This window comes from Rhinolophus ferrumequinum, chromosome 4 (genome assembly GCF_004115265.2).
Source record: "Rhinolophus ferrumequinum isolate MPI-CBG mRhiFer1 chromosome 4, mRhiFer1_v1.p, whole genome shotgun sequence".
Lineage (NCBI taxonomy): Eukaryota > Metazoa > Chordata > Mammalia > Chiroptera > Rhinolophidae > Rhinolophus > Rhinolophus ferrumequinum.
Genome location: NC_046287.1, coordinates 92555350 through 92571023, shown reverse-complemented (window position 1 = coordinate 92571023; position 15674 = coordinate 92555350). Strand labels below are relative to the sequence as shown.

General features: G+C 37.3%; 1 pseudogene; it reads left to right on the top strand.

Annotated features, from left to right (window-relative positions):
• The first annotated feature begins 7196 nt into the window (after positions 1–7196).
• Positions 7197–15237, top strand: LOC117021222 (survival motor neuron protein-like; annotated as a pseudogene).
• The last annotated feature ends 437 nt before the right edge of the window (positions 15238–15674 follow it).

Below are 15674 nucleotides of genomic sequence, written 5' to 3'. Positions count from 1 at the left end.
CAAAATAAAACAATTTCTTTAATTACTTGTTAGCTAGTTACAACTATGGTTCCATTTCTCATTTTTCTTTTCTCTTTAACTCATATTTGTCACCTTAAAACTTCCTTTCACACCCCTTATCCAGGCTCTTCTTTTCATACCCAAACCTCCTGTTTCTTTTAATTCTCATCTTTCACTTTCTTACTCCTAATTTTCCATGAGAACCTCTCTTGTTCCTTTTAACCATTATTTGCTCCACCTTTCCTACATCTCCTCCGGAGGAACTGCCTTGCACGTCCTGTTTGCCGAACATTTGAACTGGGCCAAACCGTCAACATTCCAAAAAGTCAGCGAAAACAAGAATATCTTGTTGAAAGAACTGGTAAAATTCAACTTTTTCCTATTGATCACTTCGCCTGACCAATTGATGAACTACAAAACTAGCTTTGCTTGTCAGCAACAATGAATTCTTAAAAACAATTTATCTCATCTTCCTCTTTTTTCTATTAAAAAACCCCAATTCCCTCTCTTGTAACTGGGACATTATTTGGGTATCTGTCTAATTCTGTGTCCCTTGAATTGCAATTCCTAGATCCCAAATAAATGCTTTGTCTCTTGAACTGGTGTTTTTTTGTTTGTTTATATTTTTTTTAGGTTGACACAATTTAAAATAAAAATGCCTTTTCTTTTAGAGGGATGTGACCTTGTGCCAAGGGGCTTGTCACATGGTAAACAAGCTGCTTTTGGCCTCATCGCCTTTGCTGGGCTCTTTTGTGCAACTGATAACCTGCATGACCCTATATGGCTGCACCAGGAAAGTGCAAGTGGGTAAATGTAAAATTAGCAGAGAATAAAGAGTAAGGCCTATGTTATGGAAGCTAACAACAATTTATAGTTCTTTGGAAAGAAATATAATCTACTAAAAGTCTTTTCCAAGCCAAAACCTGAAAGTATAATGAATGATCATCAAGGCTTATAATAAATAAGGTGTTAGAAATACGTATTTCAATAGGAAATGAGAGTCAAATTGGGAGAGAAGAGGTATAGAATGGGTATAGAACAGCAGTAGGCAAACTTTTTGTTAAAGTGGGGGGTAGTAATTCATTTAGGCTTCCTGGACCATAAAGTCTCTATTGCAACTATTAATCTGTGCTCAAAAGCAACCATAAAAATATATAACTGAATGGACATGACTGTTTTCCATTAAAACTTTATTTACAAAAAACAGGCTGGAGTAGGGCCTAATTTGTGAACTCCTGGTATAGAGTATTGAGAAAATAGCATTCACTGAGGCATTTGGTTGGTGTGAATCTGATGCCGATGCAGAAAGGGCTCTAAATCTGAGTAACGAATGTTCATTCATAAATTATCATACTGATATATTCTACACAGGATGAAAAACAGCCTTTTGATAATCAATTTTAATTTTTAAAATTACAAGAAATGGACGTGTTATTAGCCATTTATTTCTCTGTTAATTCTCCTGTAATATATTCGTATACTCACTTGACAAGACTGAATACTGGGCTAATAACTTGTATTTTACATAAAATTGTTACTCTTTAACTTTTCCTTGCAGTATTCAACTTAAACAATATATAATGGATGTGTATTATGATTCTCTGGGTCAATGTGAATTTTATTCCCTTTCCTTCATAGCATATGATATCCTGATGTCAGTTGGTTGTCTTAATCTTTGTTGGAGCTTGCCTCACTAATGGAATTCAGATGGTTTTCTTAGATAAGTATAATTCTTTGGGGAAAACTCATTGTAAGCCAACTGCTTGAAAAGATGTGAGAAAGGGCAACAATTAAGCTATAAAAACAGACTTTATCTTTTTCTATTAAAAAAATCTTCCAAGGTCCTAGCATTTTCCTCATTTCCTAAGTATCTTAATGTGTTATTCCATATCATAAATACAGAGATAATTTTGCTCTTCAAGGGCAAATTGCCCTGAGTTATCAAAACTCAAATCATTTTTTAATGTTTAAAATTTTTTTTATTAGTTTCATGTGTGCAAAACACTGTGGTAGTTAGACATTTATCATTTATACCCTTCACAGTGTGATAACGTCCCTCCCCCAATCTACTAGCCCTCTGACATCGCATACAGCCATTCCATTTCCACTGTCTCTATTCCTTATGCTGTACTCCACTTCTTGAGACTATATATATATAAAATTATAGTTGACATTCATTATTGTTCAGCTTCAGCTTCAGGTGTACAGTGCAGTGATCAGCCATCTACAGCATCCCTGAAGTGGTCTCCCTAATAAGACAAGTGTCCATTGGATACCCTAGAAAATCTTTACAACATTATTGATTATATTCCCCAAATTGACTTTCGGATCTCCAGGGCAATCTTGTGGTTACCGATTGTGCTTTCTAATCCAAATCTTGAAAAGATCCATAGTCTTCTTTTTTGTGTTTTCTGTTCTCAAGATGAATATAGACTGTTTCAGCAAAGTCTTTATAAGAACCGTGTAGATTAGGTGGGAAATGGTGTATTGGGCAACTGGACATCTGGGCCTTCGTGTTTCGTGCAGGGAACAAAATTCCTCTGGCCACACCAGCCCTCCGCATTGTTTATTGTAGCCTTTAACCTCTCCTTCCACCAATCGGGGCAAATTTATTAAGGAGTTCACACAGCTGTTGTGGCTTCTTGAAGCAACTAAGGCCAGCTGGAATACACTGTAGTACAGTTTATTTTGTAAGATTTATATGTTACAGTGAAAACTAGAAGTTAAGAGTCCTCCAAGGCAGGGTTTAGATTTTCATCGTCATTTACCACTGCTAGAAAAAAATTAAACACATTCTAGTGAGGGCAGAACTCAGTGAAAACAAAACTCTCTTCTCCATAGCACAGTGATGAAAACAAAACTCAAAGTTACAAGGATTTTCTGAATTCCATGGACTCTTCACTGCTTATTAGTAACATGACTTAAGAGTGCATCAGTATGTTGAAACTTGCTTTGACTTCCTTTTACTATTGCTTTAATTTCCCATGGCACTTTTTAGTTCTAAGCTTGCTGCTGACAACTACATAAACTGGGGACAAGGCTAGTCTTGTTTCTTTATGAAGCAAAGTTTTGTTTTTATTATTTTTAGAGTTCATTTCTGGGAATTAAAGGTAGGAATTAATTAATACTTTTAATTAATTAAAGGCAATTTTGAAATTTTAGGAAGAAAAGTATGATAGAAAATTGATCTGGGAATGCAGTGGGTGAACTGATTCTGAATCCTATTCTCTGTGTGTGGAGCTACCATGTTTACCCAAAAATAAGCTCGGATCTTATATTAATTTTTGCTCCAAAAGAAGCATTAGGGCGTATTTTCAGGGTATGTCTTAGTTTTTCATGCACATCAATTTACATTTGTTCAAATACAGTCATGTCATCTTCTGGAACATCGTCATAAGGTACTAAATGCATCTGTCTGGCTGAGGATCTTATCTGGGGCTTATTTTCGGGGTAGTTCTTATTTTCAGGGAAACATGGCAAATGGATTTTCTAGTACTGGTTTTTGGGGTGGGAATGGTAGATTTCTGTGGAGTTGTAGTCTAACAATTACCTGTGTACTTTTCCTGTCTATATGATCTCTGGAACAAGTAACACATAGACTATATCATTGAGAGGGCTGGCAAGGATGGAGCTAATGAATATTCAACAACATGACTATTTATCTCCTCATTTTGGCTGCTTTTGATTAAAATGTGGTGGGAGAAAAGGGCAAATGCAATGTGTCAGTGAGACGAGAACTGTCACTTGAGCCCTTACTTGAAAGACATTATTTCCAGCAGCATAGAGTTTTGTCAGGGATGCCTTAGAACTGTAGTTCAGATCTGTGAAATGAAAGTGACCTTTGTTGAAGACTCACCCAGTGGCTATTAGACCTAGAGCTGTGCTGCTTCAAGTAAATCACCGATTTATACCAATCTTGAGATTTACAGATCATCCAACATAAGATGCTATAAATATAGGTTTTGGTTATTTATTCTGTAGTAGAAATATTCAAAGTATCATGAATTCATATTTATTAGAGGTTGGGAAATCTTTTTGTTAAAATTTCTTCTGCCTATTTGCTGTTGCTGATTTTTTTTCTTTTTGGTTCAGCAAAGGTGAATTCCTTTAGGACTTGTGACTAACCTCCCTAGGTCTAGAGATGATCAAATGAGTTCCTTAGAAAACTTTGGATCAAAAGTAATTCAAGATTTAATGAGTGACTAATGTAATCATATTTCTGGGGAAATGACCTGGCCCCTCGTATACTGGTTAGTTGGAAAACAATTCTGGCAATGAACAGAAACAAAAATAAACATCAATTATTAAGAAAAAACCATTATGGATTCTTGATGCCCATATAAGATATACACAGCTTCAGTTTTAAGTTTTCTTCCAAAAACATGACACTTTTCATTGGCCATCATGATTTATCTGTTGACAAAATTCCTTATGTGTGTTCATGAAAATCTGATTTATAAAAGTTAAAATGTAGACTGGACCTTTATGGTATAAAGGTTTTTAATGGATTCTTTTTAGAAGAAGAACTGTGAAAAGGAATGTTTGCTTAGAGCACAAGTTGGAAAAACATATTTAACCATGAAGGGTATTCTTGGAAGAAAGAAAAAGTAACATTGCTAGATTCACCTATTTCAAACTTTGATGCATCAGAAGACATTCAATCTGTGCTCCTGAAGACATTTTAAATAGTTGTAGAATATTTTTTTCTGTCAGACATTCTCTTGTTTTTGCTCAGATAATGCTTCAAGTGTTTTAAAAGAATAGAGAAATGTTATGGAAAAATGAACATCTTCACTCTATTCCTAAATCCTAAAGGAACATAACTCATAGTTCTGGCTAGAATTTTGTTTTCTTACAACTATTCCCTGAACACATATTAATGATTAATATAATAATTCTTAGTCTCATAAACATATATGCTGTGTGTGTGTGTGTGTGTGTGTGTGTGTGTGTGTGTGACTTGAGTGAATCAGGTCTTTTTTGCATTTTATGAGTTTAATTTGGAATCCAGTTCAAAATGTTTATCTCTAAGGCCCAGAATAACAGACTTTGTGAAAATTAGAATGTACCCGTAGTTTAACACAAGCCCCGGGACAAGTCGTGAAGTAGGTGAAGTTCATTTTCACAGAATATGGTCTCTCTTTCCAGTCCTCTCCATCTGTAGGGACTTTACTTTGAAGTTCCATCTTTGGCTGGGGAAAGCTGCTGGGCCACACAGAAGAGGACTGTCCTAGGGGCATTTGTAGTTTAGAGAGTGGTTTCCGAACCAACTTTCAACTTCCTGTACTTATTTTCTCTCTGCCATTCTGAATTTCTGTCTCTTTTTCTCTTTATGTATGTTAATTTTTTTACTGTGTGTGCACTTTAATGCAAATGTGTACAAAGAAGGAATATAAAATTCCCACTTCATCCTTCCCTATCCTCCAATTCCCACTCTCCTTCCAGCACCACTGTTTACATTTTAGTGTGCATCTTTTTAGTCCTTAATCCACGCACACATTTAAAAAACTAAATATACTTTGACTTCCAACTCTACTATCTTTTCATTGCACAAATATTAGTCTATCTTATTTTTTCAAAGAATAATAACTATTTTTAAAGGTAAATATAGTTATCTAACAATCAGAATAAATACAACTCTTGGTATACAGAAATAGACTTTGAGGTTCAAATGTCTCCACTTTTTAGACTAATCACATAAAAGTCTCACTACAGTTCACATTATGGGGTCTTGTAAAATACTGTAGTGGGTTGAATGGCTCCCCTAAAAAGGTATGTCTCTATCTGATATCCTGGAACCTGTGAATGTTACCATTTTTGGAAAAAGGGTCTTGGTAGGTGTAATTAAGGATCTTGTGATGAGGAGATAATCCTGGATTACCTGGATGGATTTTAAATCCAATGACAAGATAGACACATAGAAGAGAAGGCACACACAGAGGAGAAGGCAGTGTGAAGATAAGCAGAGAATGGAGTGATGTGGACATAAGCCAAGGAAATCAGGGGATGTTAGCTGCCACAAGAAAGTGGAAGAGGCAAGGAAAGATTCTCCCCATAGCCTCCAAATGAAGTGTGACTTTGCTGACACTTTGATTTGGGCCTTCCAGCCTCCAGAACAGAGAGAAAATAAATTTGTTGTAGTTTGTGGTCATTTATAATAGCAGCTACAGGAAGCTAATACAAACACCAACAACCAAAATACTCTACTTCCACTATTTAAAATAGAAGAAAATAAAACCACTGACTCACAAAATTCACTGTTAAATAAACAACAATTACAACTTTTATTGTTATAAAACAGTATCCTAAGAATTATAATTCTACTAAGTTTCTACTAGAACAGTTGTATAATTACTTGACTATAGCACCGAAACTAGATGATGTGTTTCTGGATTAATAAGAAGACTTGTTAATAGCAATGAGAAAATACTAAGGTAACATTATCTAAGCCTTAAATATAAACATTTGGAATTGGATTCCAATTAAACTTATAAAATGGAAATAATTTATTTATAGGATTTACATTTATAGAATGTACATTTATAAAGCATTACCTTTAAGAGTTTTAAATCTGTTAAGTTTCAACTTGAGCTATTATACAGTCATTTAACTAATAGCAATAAAATTAAAAGAGAAAAAATTAAAAATTATTTAATTAATTAATTTGTTTAAAAAATTATTTTAGAAGAAAGACAAAACATTCTCGCTGTGTGTTTGAATTATTTTATTGGACTTGATAAAAACAGCAGATTTACTATACGTATACTATTTACAATAAAAAGTGGAAGTGACATAGGATTCCAATTACAATAATCACTATCTTAAGAATTATACTTCTATCAAGTTTCCATTTGAGCCATTGTATATTCACTTAACTAGCAACAATAAAACTAAAAGAAAAAAATCAAAATTACCTTAGCTGAGACAGAAAAGAATGTTTTCCTGTGGTACTGGATCTTACTGGAAGGCTGGATCAACTCTGAAAGTGACTCACTTCTTTTTTTTTGGTTGTAGGATGGAAGACAAAATACAGTGCATGGTGGAGAGACATTTCTTGTTGTCAGTGGAAGGTATACTACAGTAGGGAAATCACTTGGTGGAAACGGTTCTTGGGAGGGTCTGTAGTAGCTTTACAGGGGAGAAAGAGGGACAGGAAGGCCTCTTTTCAGGAGTTGTCCCTTGGCATCCTCTGCAACATGTACCTTCTGACTGAAGGATGCAGTGGAGGACCAGAGTCTGGGCCAGCTGTGTCCTGTTCATGTAGGAGCAGTGAATCAGACATACTTAAAGGACCAAGATTATCTGTGGTGTCATTTCGACTGGATTCCATTTATGAAGATGGACTTCTGTATTATGAAGACATAGTGAGCCTCACAAGTCCTGTGGTCCTGAGAGTCTGGCAGGGCAAGGAGCTCCAAGACAAGTTCTGTATTGCACTTGTAGAAGAAGTGCTTGATTAGGATAGAGTTGCCTGATGGAAGGGTCCTTTTCTTGTGATTCTGCATCCACAGGGATGACGTCCCTGGAGTCATCCCAGTTTGCTAGGGCTGCCAGTCAAAGTACCACAAATTGGGTGCCTTAAACAATACAAATATATTTTTCTCACAGTTCTGGAGGCGAAAGGTCAAAGATCAAGGTGTTGACAGTTTTGGTTTTTTTGGAGGCCTCTCTTCTAGGCTTGCAGATGGTTGCTTTTGTGCTGTTCCTCACGTTGTCTTTCTTCTCTGTACTTGTGCCCCTGGTGTCTCACTGTGTGTCCAAATCTCGTCCTCTCATAAGGACACCAGTGAGATTGCATTAGAGCCCACACTGACAGCTTTCTTTAAACTTAATCATCACTTTAAAGGCCCTATTTCCAAATATAGACACATTCTGAGGGAGTGGGGGTTATGGCTTCAACATGTAATTTTGAGGGAACACAAGTCAGGCCATAACACCAGCCTAATGTTCCCCCTTCTTTGGTGATCTGATGATTCAGGGAATTTTCTATATCCAGACTCATGGGGAGACTATTTTTTAATTCCACTCTGCACCACAGTTCAAGAGTTTGTTTTTCTGAGGATCAGGGATGTCTGGTATAGCAGATGCTGTATTGCCTTGTTCAGATTCATGAAGTCTTTCCACTACTCTGTTTTCTGGCTGACTTCAACTACCAGTATTGGATGAGGGCTCTCCACACTTTCCTTGTGAGCCAGACAGGTTGCACATGCTGAGGGATTAACAACTCCCAGGAGCTGTTCTCAACCAATGACTGAGAGAAATTGGTATATAATATTCCAGCTTCTTTGAACCTCAGGATAATTCTGAGGCATGCGTTTTACATAATTTCCCAGATATTCCCCAAGGGATTAAACTCCAGTTGCCTACTGTAATATTCAATTTCATAATGCACTCTTCATTGACTGTCTTCTTTTCCCTATCTCACATTAGCCTTCCCCTCCATTGTTTACTGCTACTCCCAAATACATATTTGTATTTGATTATTTTCTCTGGGTCTGCTTTGGGGTTGCAGAACCTTAAACTAAGGCAATTGATACCACAAGTTGTTCTAGAAAGCAGATCTTCCGGTTGAATTCTAGAATTACTTGACATCCAGATTGCAGAAAGACCCCATCGCTAGTAATAAGTGGGTGGTGAAAAGCTCTGGCATGTAACAGCATTACAATCACTAAGACTCTTACTGTGCTGAATTGGGATGGGATGAGGTGAAGGGTGGAGCACCATTTTATGTGATATCTCCAGAATTTGAGAGATGGTGGCATTGGTAATTATCAGGATTACGGATTTGATCACTTACTGTTAAATGACATGAATGTGCTGAAGAAAGAAAACCACACACTCAAACGAGCCAGTCATGAACCATGGGAATTGTGTGAAAGCCAGAAAATCGCTCTGGCAATATTTAAGGAAGCTCTCATCTTCTAAAACTAGATTACAGATTATGCTGAAAATTAGGCCCAGGATCTGATTGTGAGAATAGTAGAATTACAAAGAATTATAACAGCTCTGGCAAGTCTCTTTTTAAAATTAGGAGCCTGAAAAGAGTGAGGCCCTGATATCTAGAATGGATTGACTCGAGAATCTTCATCTCCTTGAAGATCTCCATGAACTCTTGGACTTGCAGAAGTAACCCAGTGAATTTCCCCAAGATCTCCCTGAACTCCTAGGCCTGCAGACGTTGATAACTTGTTTTACTAGATGATAGCAATCACCTCCCCTCCCAATCCTGCCTCACCTGAGGCAGATGTTTTGTAAGGTAATATGCTTGCAAGTATACTTACCTCAAGATTTTCTCCCTGTGTTATCGAGGCCCATAACTAGGCTTTACCTCAGCATTGCCCAACTAGGCAAGCGCTATCTCGGATTTGTCAGGAAAGGAACTGTTCACCAGAGGAGTTGCAGGACATAGCTATAATATATTGTCAGGAACCAAGAAAGTGTGCCTAGAAATCAATCGTGCCTAGAAAGCGTCGGGACTTACAAAATAGGGCGGCTAATAACATTTGTTATTCAGTTTATACACAGATGGAAAATGTATAGCTGTGTTGTCTCTTTGTGTCCCAGTGAGAAAGCCATGTAACATGTTACGAAAATAATTGAAAGGGGAAATTGGCCACCAAAAATTAAACTATAGAGAAGGAACAAAAAGTGATAATGCTAAAAGTGAAATTCTAATTGAATGTCAATGGGGTTTGCTGATGTGAGTACTCTCACATGACTTAGGATTTGATGCGAGGCAAGGACACCAGGAGTCAGTTAGAATCTTCTGCTTGGATGGTGGAGATGCTGGAACTGCTTTGGCAACGCATTGAGGGAGCAGTCAAAAGGCTCAGGGACCTAGGTATGTCAGAATGGATTTACAGTCCTTGCTTTGGTTGGTTCTGATATGCATGAATTTTGGTTACCACAGTTCAGCTAAATAGTACCAGTGCTCCAACAATAAAGTTCAAATTTCAGTTACCAAGACGTAGTAACTGTAACCACATAAAATGCAAACTTTGCTGCTAGCTCTTCAATGCACTACATAAAAAATAAATAAATAAAATATAAACAAATCCCTATATAAATAACAGATGCACATTATGATCAATGACCAATTATGTCACTTTATTCAAAGTCTGTAGGTAGTTGGTCACTGAACATTTGTTATTCAGTTTATACACAGATGGAAAGTGTATAGTTGTGTTGTCTCTTGGTGTCCCAGTGAGAAAGCCATGTAACATTTTACAAAAATAATTGAAAGGGAAAATTGGCCACCAAAAAATTAAACTATAGAAAAGGAACAAAAAGTGATAATGCTAGAAGTGAAATTCTAGTTGAATGTAAACGGGGTTAAAGAAGAAATAGCTGATTGTGGGAATATTGACGCTACTGCTATTTAAGAGACTCCAATCAGAGGAACTTAGTGAAGACAACCTTATTGACATGAATGGGAAAAATGGTCATGACAGACAGGATGAATATATCGCAGAAAAAAGGATGCAAGTGAGAAACTGTACATTCATGGAATTCTCAGAGATAGTTCACCACATTGAACGTGGAAGGGATAAAATGCTGGAAGCTGATTCAAAGTTGGAAAGTAGTATGACAATTTGCCAAGGCATGGAAAGATGTTTCATCATTATCATTAGTTATAGGACAGAAAGAAGAAGGCAACCACTGTTCAAACTACCCCTAATAGGTTTTTGTTTTTGTTTTTTTACATCGAAATAGACTGAAAGAAAAAAGAAGGGGGGCGGTGGTTAGTATATTGACAGGAGTAATTTGACCTTGATTATTGTGAGAAGGCAGGATTTCTGCTACCAAATAGGGACAGCAAGAAGTCTATCTGGAACTAGGAGATTTACTGGGTGCCTCTTACTGCCTTCAAAGCCAATGATTACCGTGAATAGGGAAGTGCAAGAACAGCATCCTGACAAGATAAAGGTAATCAGAGGTGCAGACTTCTGAGGTTTGAAGGTCTGGGTAACTCCACTGAGCAACCCACCTAGATGGGCACAAGTGCTGTCCAAAAGTGAGGCGAATCTACAATGTGTGTTAGAAAAGGGAGATGGCCAATATCAATTGTAGCGTTGGGACCATCAGCGATAGCCAGCCAAGACAGTAGCTCGCATTGATATTAACCCCGTTGTAAGTTTATTTCCTTTTTAAATAAAAATTGTGATTGTTTACCACTTTGAAGAACAATAATTAGGTGAAGTGAACTCAGCATGGGGACAGAGGGCATCTGATTAATGCCAGGGATGGACTGCAGCAGATACAGGCTGTTCCCAATCTGTAACTCTGGGAAATCTTGCTCCTTTATAACTGCCAGTATCTGCTCCTTTTTTCCTGAAACTGTAGGAAACTGCCTGTACATAGGACTGGAAATGCTAATGAATTAACAATCCCTAGAGGGCAGCTCTCCATCACTGTAAGCAGGTATATAAAAACTTGAGCTCCTTCCTTCATAGAGCTGGAGAGTTCTGAGGCATATGTTTTGCATGCATTCTCAGAGTTTCCCTGTGGGATTAAGCTTTAATTTCTCACTGTGGTAGTTGGTTTAATAGCACCACCCTATAGGCTGCCTTCCTTTCCCTATAAAGCACAGTGTTATTTGTGCTTTCCAACTAAACTATTCTCACTTTAATTCTTGTCTCAGGGCCTGCTTCTGGAAGAATCCTAAGTAAACCAGTTCCTAAAATCTTAATATATTTAATTATTGCTTTATCATTCAAGGTACATAGAGTAGTTGCAAATTATAATACTGATGTTATTGTTAACGGTAATCTTAAATGAGAAAAGTTTAAATATTTCTTTTCATTACTCTTGTTAGACAATATCACACTTATGATGTAAAATCAGAATACTGTATTTAAAAAGATACACATCGTTTGAATTAAAACACATTGACCCAATATTTCTAGTTGTCAAAGTTGATGCAGGGAAGGAGAGTGTCTGTATCTGTTCAGGCTACCATTTTGTCTTGAAGTTTAATGATGTGACATTTCAGTTAACTGCAGTGTTGCTTTCTAGAGGGCAAATGAGGATAGAGAGGGTGGGGAAGAAGGGAAACTGGATCACAACACAAAGAGTTGGGATTTAATGACAGTTCAATGAGTCACACCACCATGTTTCATGTCAAAAATTTAGGGCTAAGGCAATAGCATTTGGTTAGCAAAAACCCAAATCAAAGACTCTCTACTATTTTTTTTAAACTAAATGGCTGAGCACTTTCAAAGATGAATACTGATATAAAAAAGAACCAGTGTAAAGACTCAAAATGAAAAAGAACAAAATGATGATGGAGACTATATCTTATTAGAGGAATTATCTAGAGAAACAGAAGGAGAATTAACTCAGAAATACGATTCATGACTTATAAAAATCAATATTTTTTCTATGCTTAGCAAAAATAAACAAAAAATACAATAGAATATAAGTCATTTGTAAAGGAAAACAACTCTACATTATATAGGAATTAACCTAATAATGAATGAACAAGACAAAGTCTTGAAACTTCATTGAAAGACATAGAAAATACCTAAATAAATGAAGATACATGCCCATCTATCTGTCTATCTATCTATTCACCGTGTTTCCCCGAAAATAAGACCTAGCCGGACCATCAACTCTAATGAGTCTTTTGGAACAAAAATTAATATAAGACCTAGTCTTATTTTATTATAAGACTGAGTATCATATCATATCACATCATATCATATCATATCATATCATATTGGGTCTGATATTAATTTTTGCTCCAAGAGATGCATTAGCTGATGGTCTGGCTAGGTCTTATTTTCGGAGAAACACAGTGTGGGGACAGAGCCCCAGACAGCAGTTTCCAGGTTCTGGGCCTCATGTGGAAAGGTGCTGGCTCGGGTAGTAGATGGCCATCGGCTGTAGCCGGTTAGCCAATTGGCCACTGATATAACTGCCGTGGCTGTGATGGAGAGTGGAGTCAGTCGGTTGGCAGGCAGAAAAGCGGATAGCAGGTCGCACGTCGTGTGAATCCAGCCTCCAGTGAGACTATAGTGGTATGACTCCCCTACCTATGGCTCCGTGGGTGTTCCTTTTTGGCCTCATCATGTCCTGCATTCTTATGTGGGGAGAGGGACCAGAAACCCCGCAGGCCGCCCTGCACGACACACAGTATCTATCTATCTATCTATCTATCTATCTATCTATCTATCTATCTATCTATCTATCTATCGTCTATCGATCTATCTATCTATCTAGTCTATCATCTACCAATCTACTTATCTATCTATTTATACATATACAGAGTAACTTAAAACTAAAGATATCAACTCTTTCCAAATTAGTCTATAAATTCAATGCATTTCCAAACAATTGTCTTAATCATGGGCTCTATTGAAAGTGCAAGTCTAGGCAGCCATTTGTATTGTGTGACTCCAAGTACCTGAAATAGCCACTAGCCTAAAGCCATCATTAGAATAATTCTAAAGAACAAGGAGAATATGAATGTCATCCAATGAATGTCAAATGGTATGTTGCTGTAGTTAAGAATGAGTCCCCACAGGGACAAAGTTATAATGACCCTGAGCAGTGCTTATTCAGTCCTCCTATTTCCAGGAATATTATCTCTAATGCTAAACTGGATACAGATGTATTTGAAGTAGGAAATGTGAAGGCATGAGACAGTAGTGGGAAGGATGCACTTGGGGGAGCTAGGGTGTAGCGTGAGGAAGGCATGGAGAAAACAGACGTAGAGTTTATGCAATGTTCCATCATGTCAAAACTAAAGTGAGGATGAAAAAGCTGAAGCTATGAAGAAGTAAAAAGAATACAAAATGAAGGACTGGATAAGCCAGTAGTCTAATGGGAGAGAACTCAGCAAACTGAAAGCCAGGAGAGAGATGATCTGAGAAACAGAGACAGTAATTGGTTCCTAGAGATTTATCAGTTCCTGATTGCTTGCCACTTAATTGTAGTTCTGGGCCTTATATATCCTATAAGAAGCTCTATTTTTCTTACGGTGGTCCGAGTGTCTCTCTTACCCTTTCCTTGTTAAAGAAATCATTCTCCTGAGGATCTCAGCTCGTTGTTATTATTGGTTACTGCAGGGCGTTAAAACTTTTATTTTATATTATACTTTTACACTTCTTTATCTACTTTCCTCTTTCCTCACTACATTTTATGCTTTGCATTTGTCATTTATTCTTTTTCTATTCTCTTACTTATCTCAACTCCTCCATCCTATCCCATATTTTATATATGTTCTTAAGTGCCTTACAAAATACGTGGTGTCATACGTGTATTTCTTAAATGGCATTGGGCTATAAATTGCATTCTCCCTACTTTTTTTTTAACTCAACATTATGTTTTAAAGATCTATTTACACTGGCAGTAGTCTCGCAGTGGCAATGAGAGGACGAGGCGGTGGTGGCAGTGCCCTGGCCAGGAGGTGCAGCCAGGAGGCGCGGCACAGGCCAGAGGGATGATGCTGACATCTGGGATAATACAGCATTGATAAAAGCATGCCATAAACCTGTGGCTTCCCTTAAGCCTGCTCTAAACAATGGTGGCATTTCTGAAGCTTCAGATAAACCAAAAAGCACACCTAAAAGAACACCTGCTAAGAAGAATAAAAGCCAAAAAAAAAGAGTACTGCAACTCATTTGAAGGAGTGGAAAATTTATGACAGATGTTCTGCTATTTGGTCCGAAGACGGCTCCATTTATCCACTACCATTACTTCAACTGATTTTAAGAGAAAAACTTGTGTTATGGTTTACAGTGGTTATGGAAATAGAGAAGAGCAAACCTGTCTGATCCCCAACCTCCGAAGTAGCTACTGTTAATAATATAGAACAGAATGCTCAGGAGAATGAAAAGGAAAGCCAAATTTCAACAGATCAAAGTGAGAACTCCTCCAGGTTTCCTGGAAATAAAGCAAATAACGTCAATTCAAAAGCTGCTCCATGGGGTCCTTTTCTCCCTCCATCACCGCCCATGCCAGGATCAAGGCTGGGACCAGGAAAGCCAGCTCTAAAATTCAGTGTCCACCGCCCCCCGACCACCACCACCACTACCACACTTCCTGCCATGCTGGCTGCCTTCCTTTTCTTCTAGACCACCAATGATTCCCCCACCACCTCCCATATGTCTAGATTCTCTTGATGATGCTTTGGGATGTATGTTAATCTCTTGATGCATGAGCGGCTATCATACCAGTTACTCTACGGGTTTCAAACAAAATAGAAAAGAAGGAAGGTGCTCACATTTTAATTAAGGAGTAAGTCTACCATCATTATAAAAATGAACCTTACTTTTGTATAAATTTTATAGTTTGTGAAAAACATATGTTTAAAAATTGAAATGTTACAAAGTAAAAAAGTTAATATAAAACAATATTAAAGACATTTTGATGCCAAAACTGTGGTAAAAGTTTTGTCTACATCCCTCTAGAATTCTCATGAAATTGTTGGTTGGTGGTGGAAAGAAAAGCAAACTTACTTTCCAATAAAGAGATCCTTAGACTCTGTGGTGAAACTTTATATCACTGGTCAGACAGCCAGGCTTGCTTTTTGATTTGTGATGCCGTATGAAATTCACTTTCTTACCTATGAAGTGTTCTGGTTAAAAAAGTGTAATTGGAATTTAATCAAACCTTTAAGATCTACCTTCCCATTTACCAGAAATACAGGGGGGGATAGAGCAAAAAGTTGA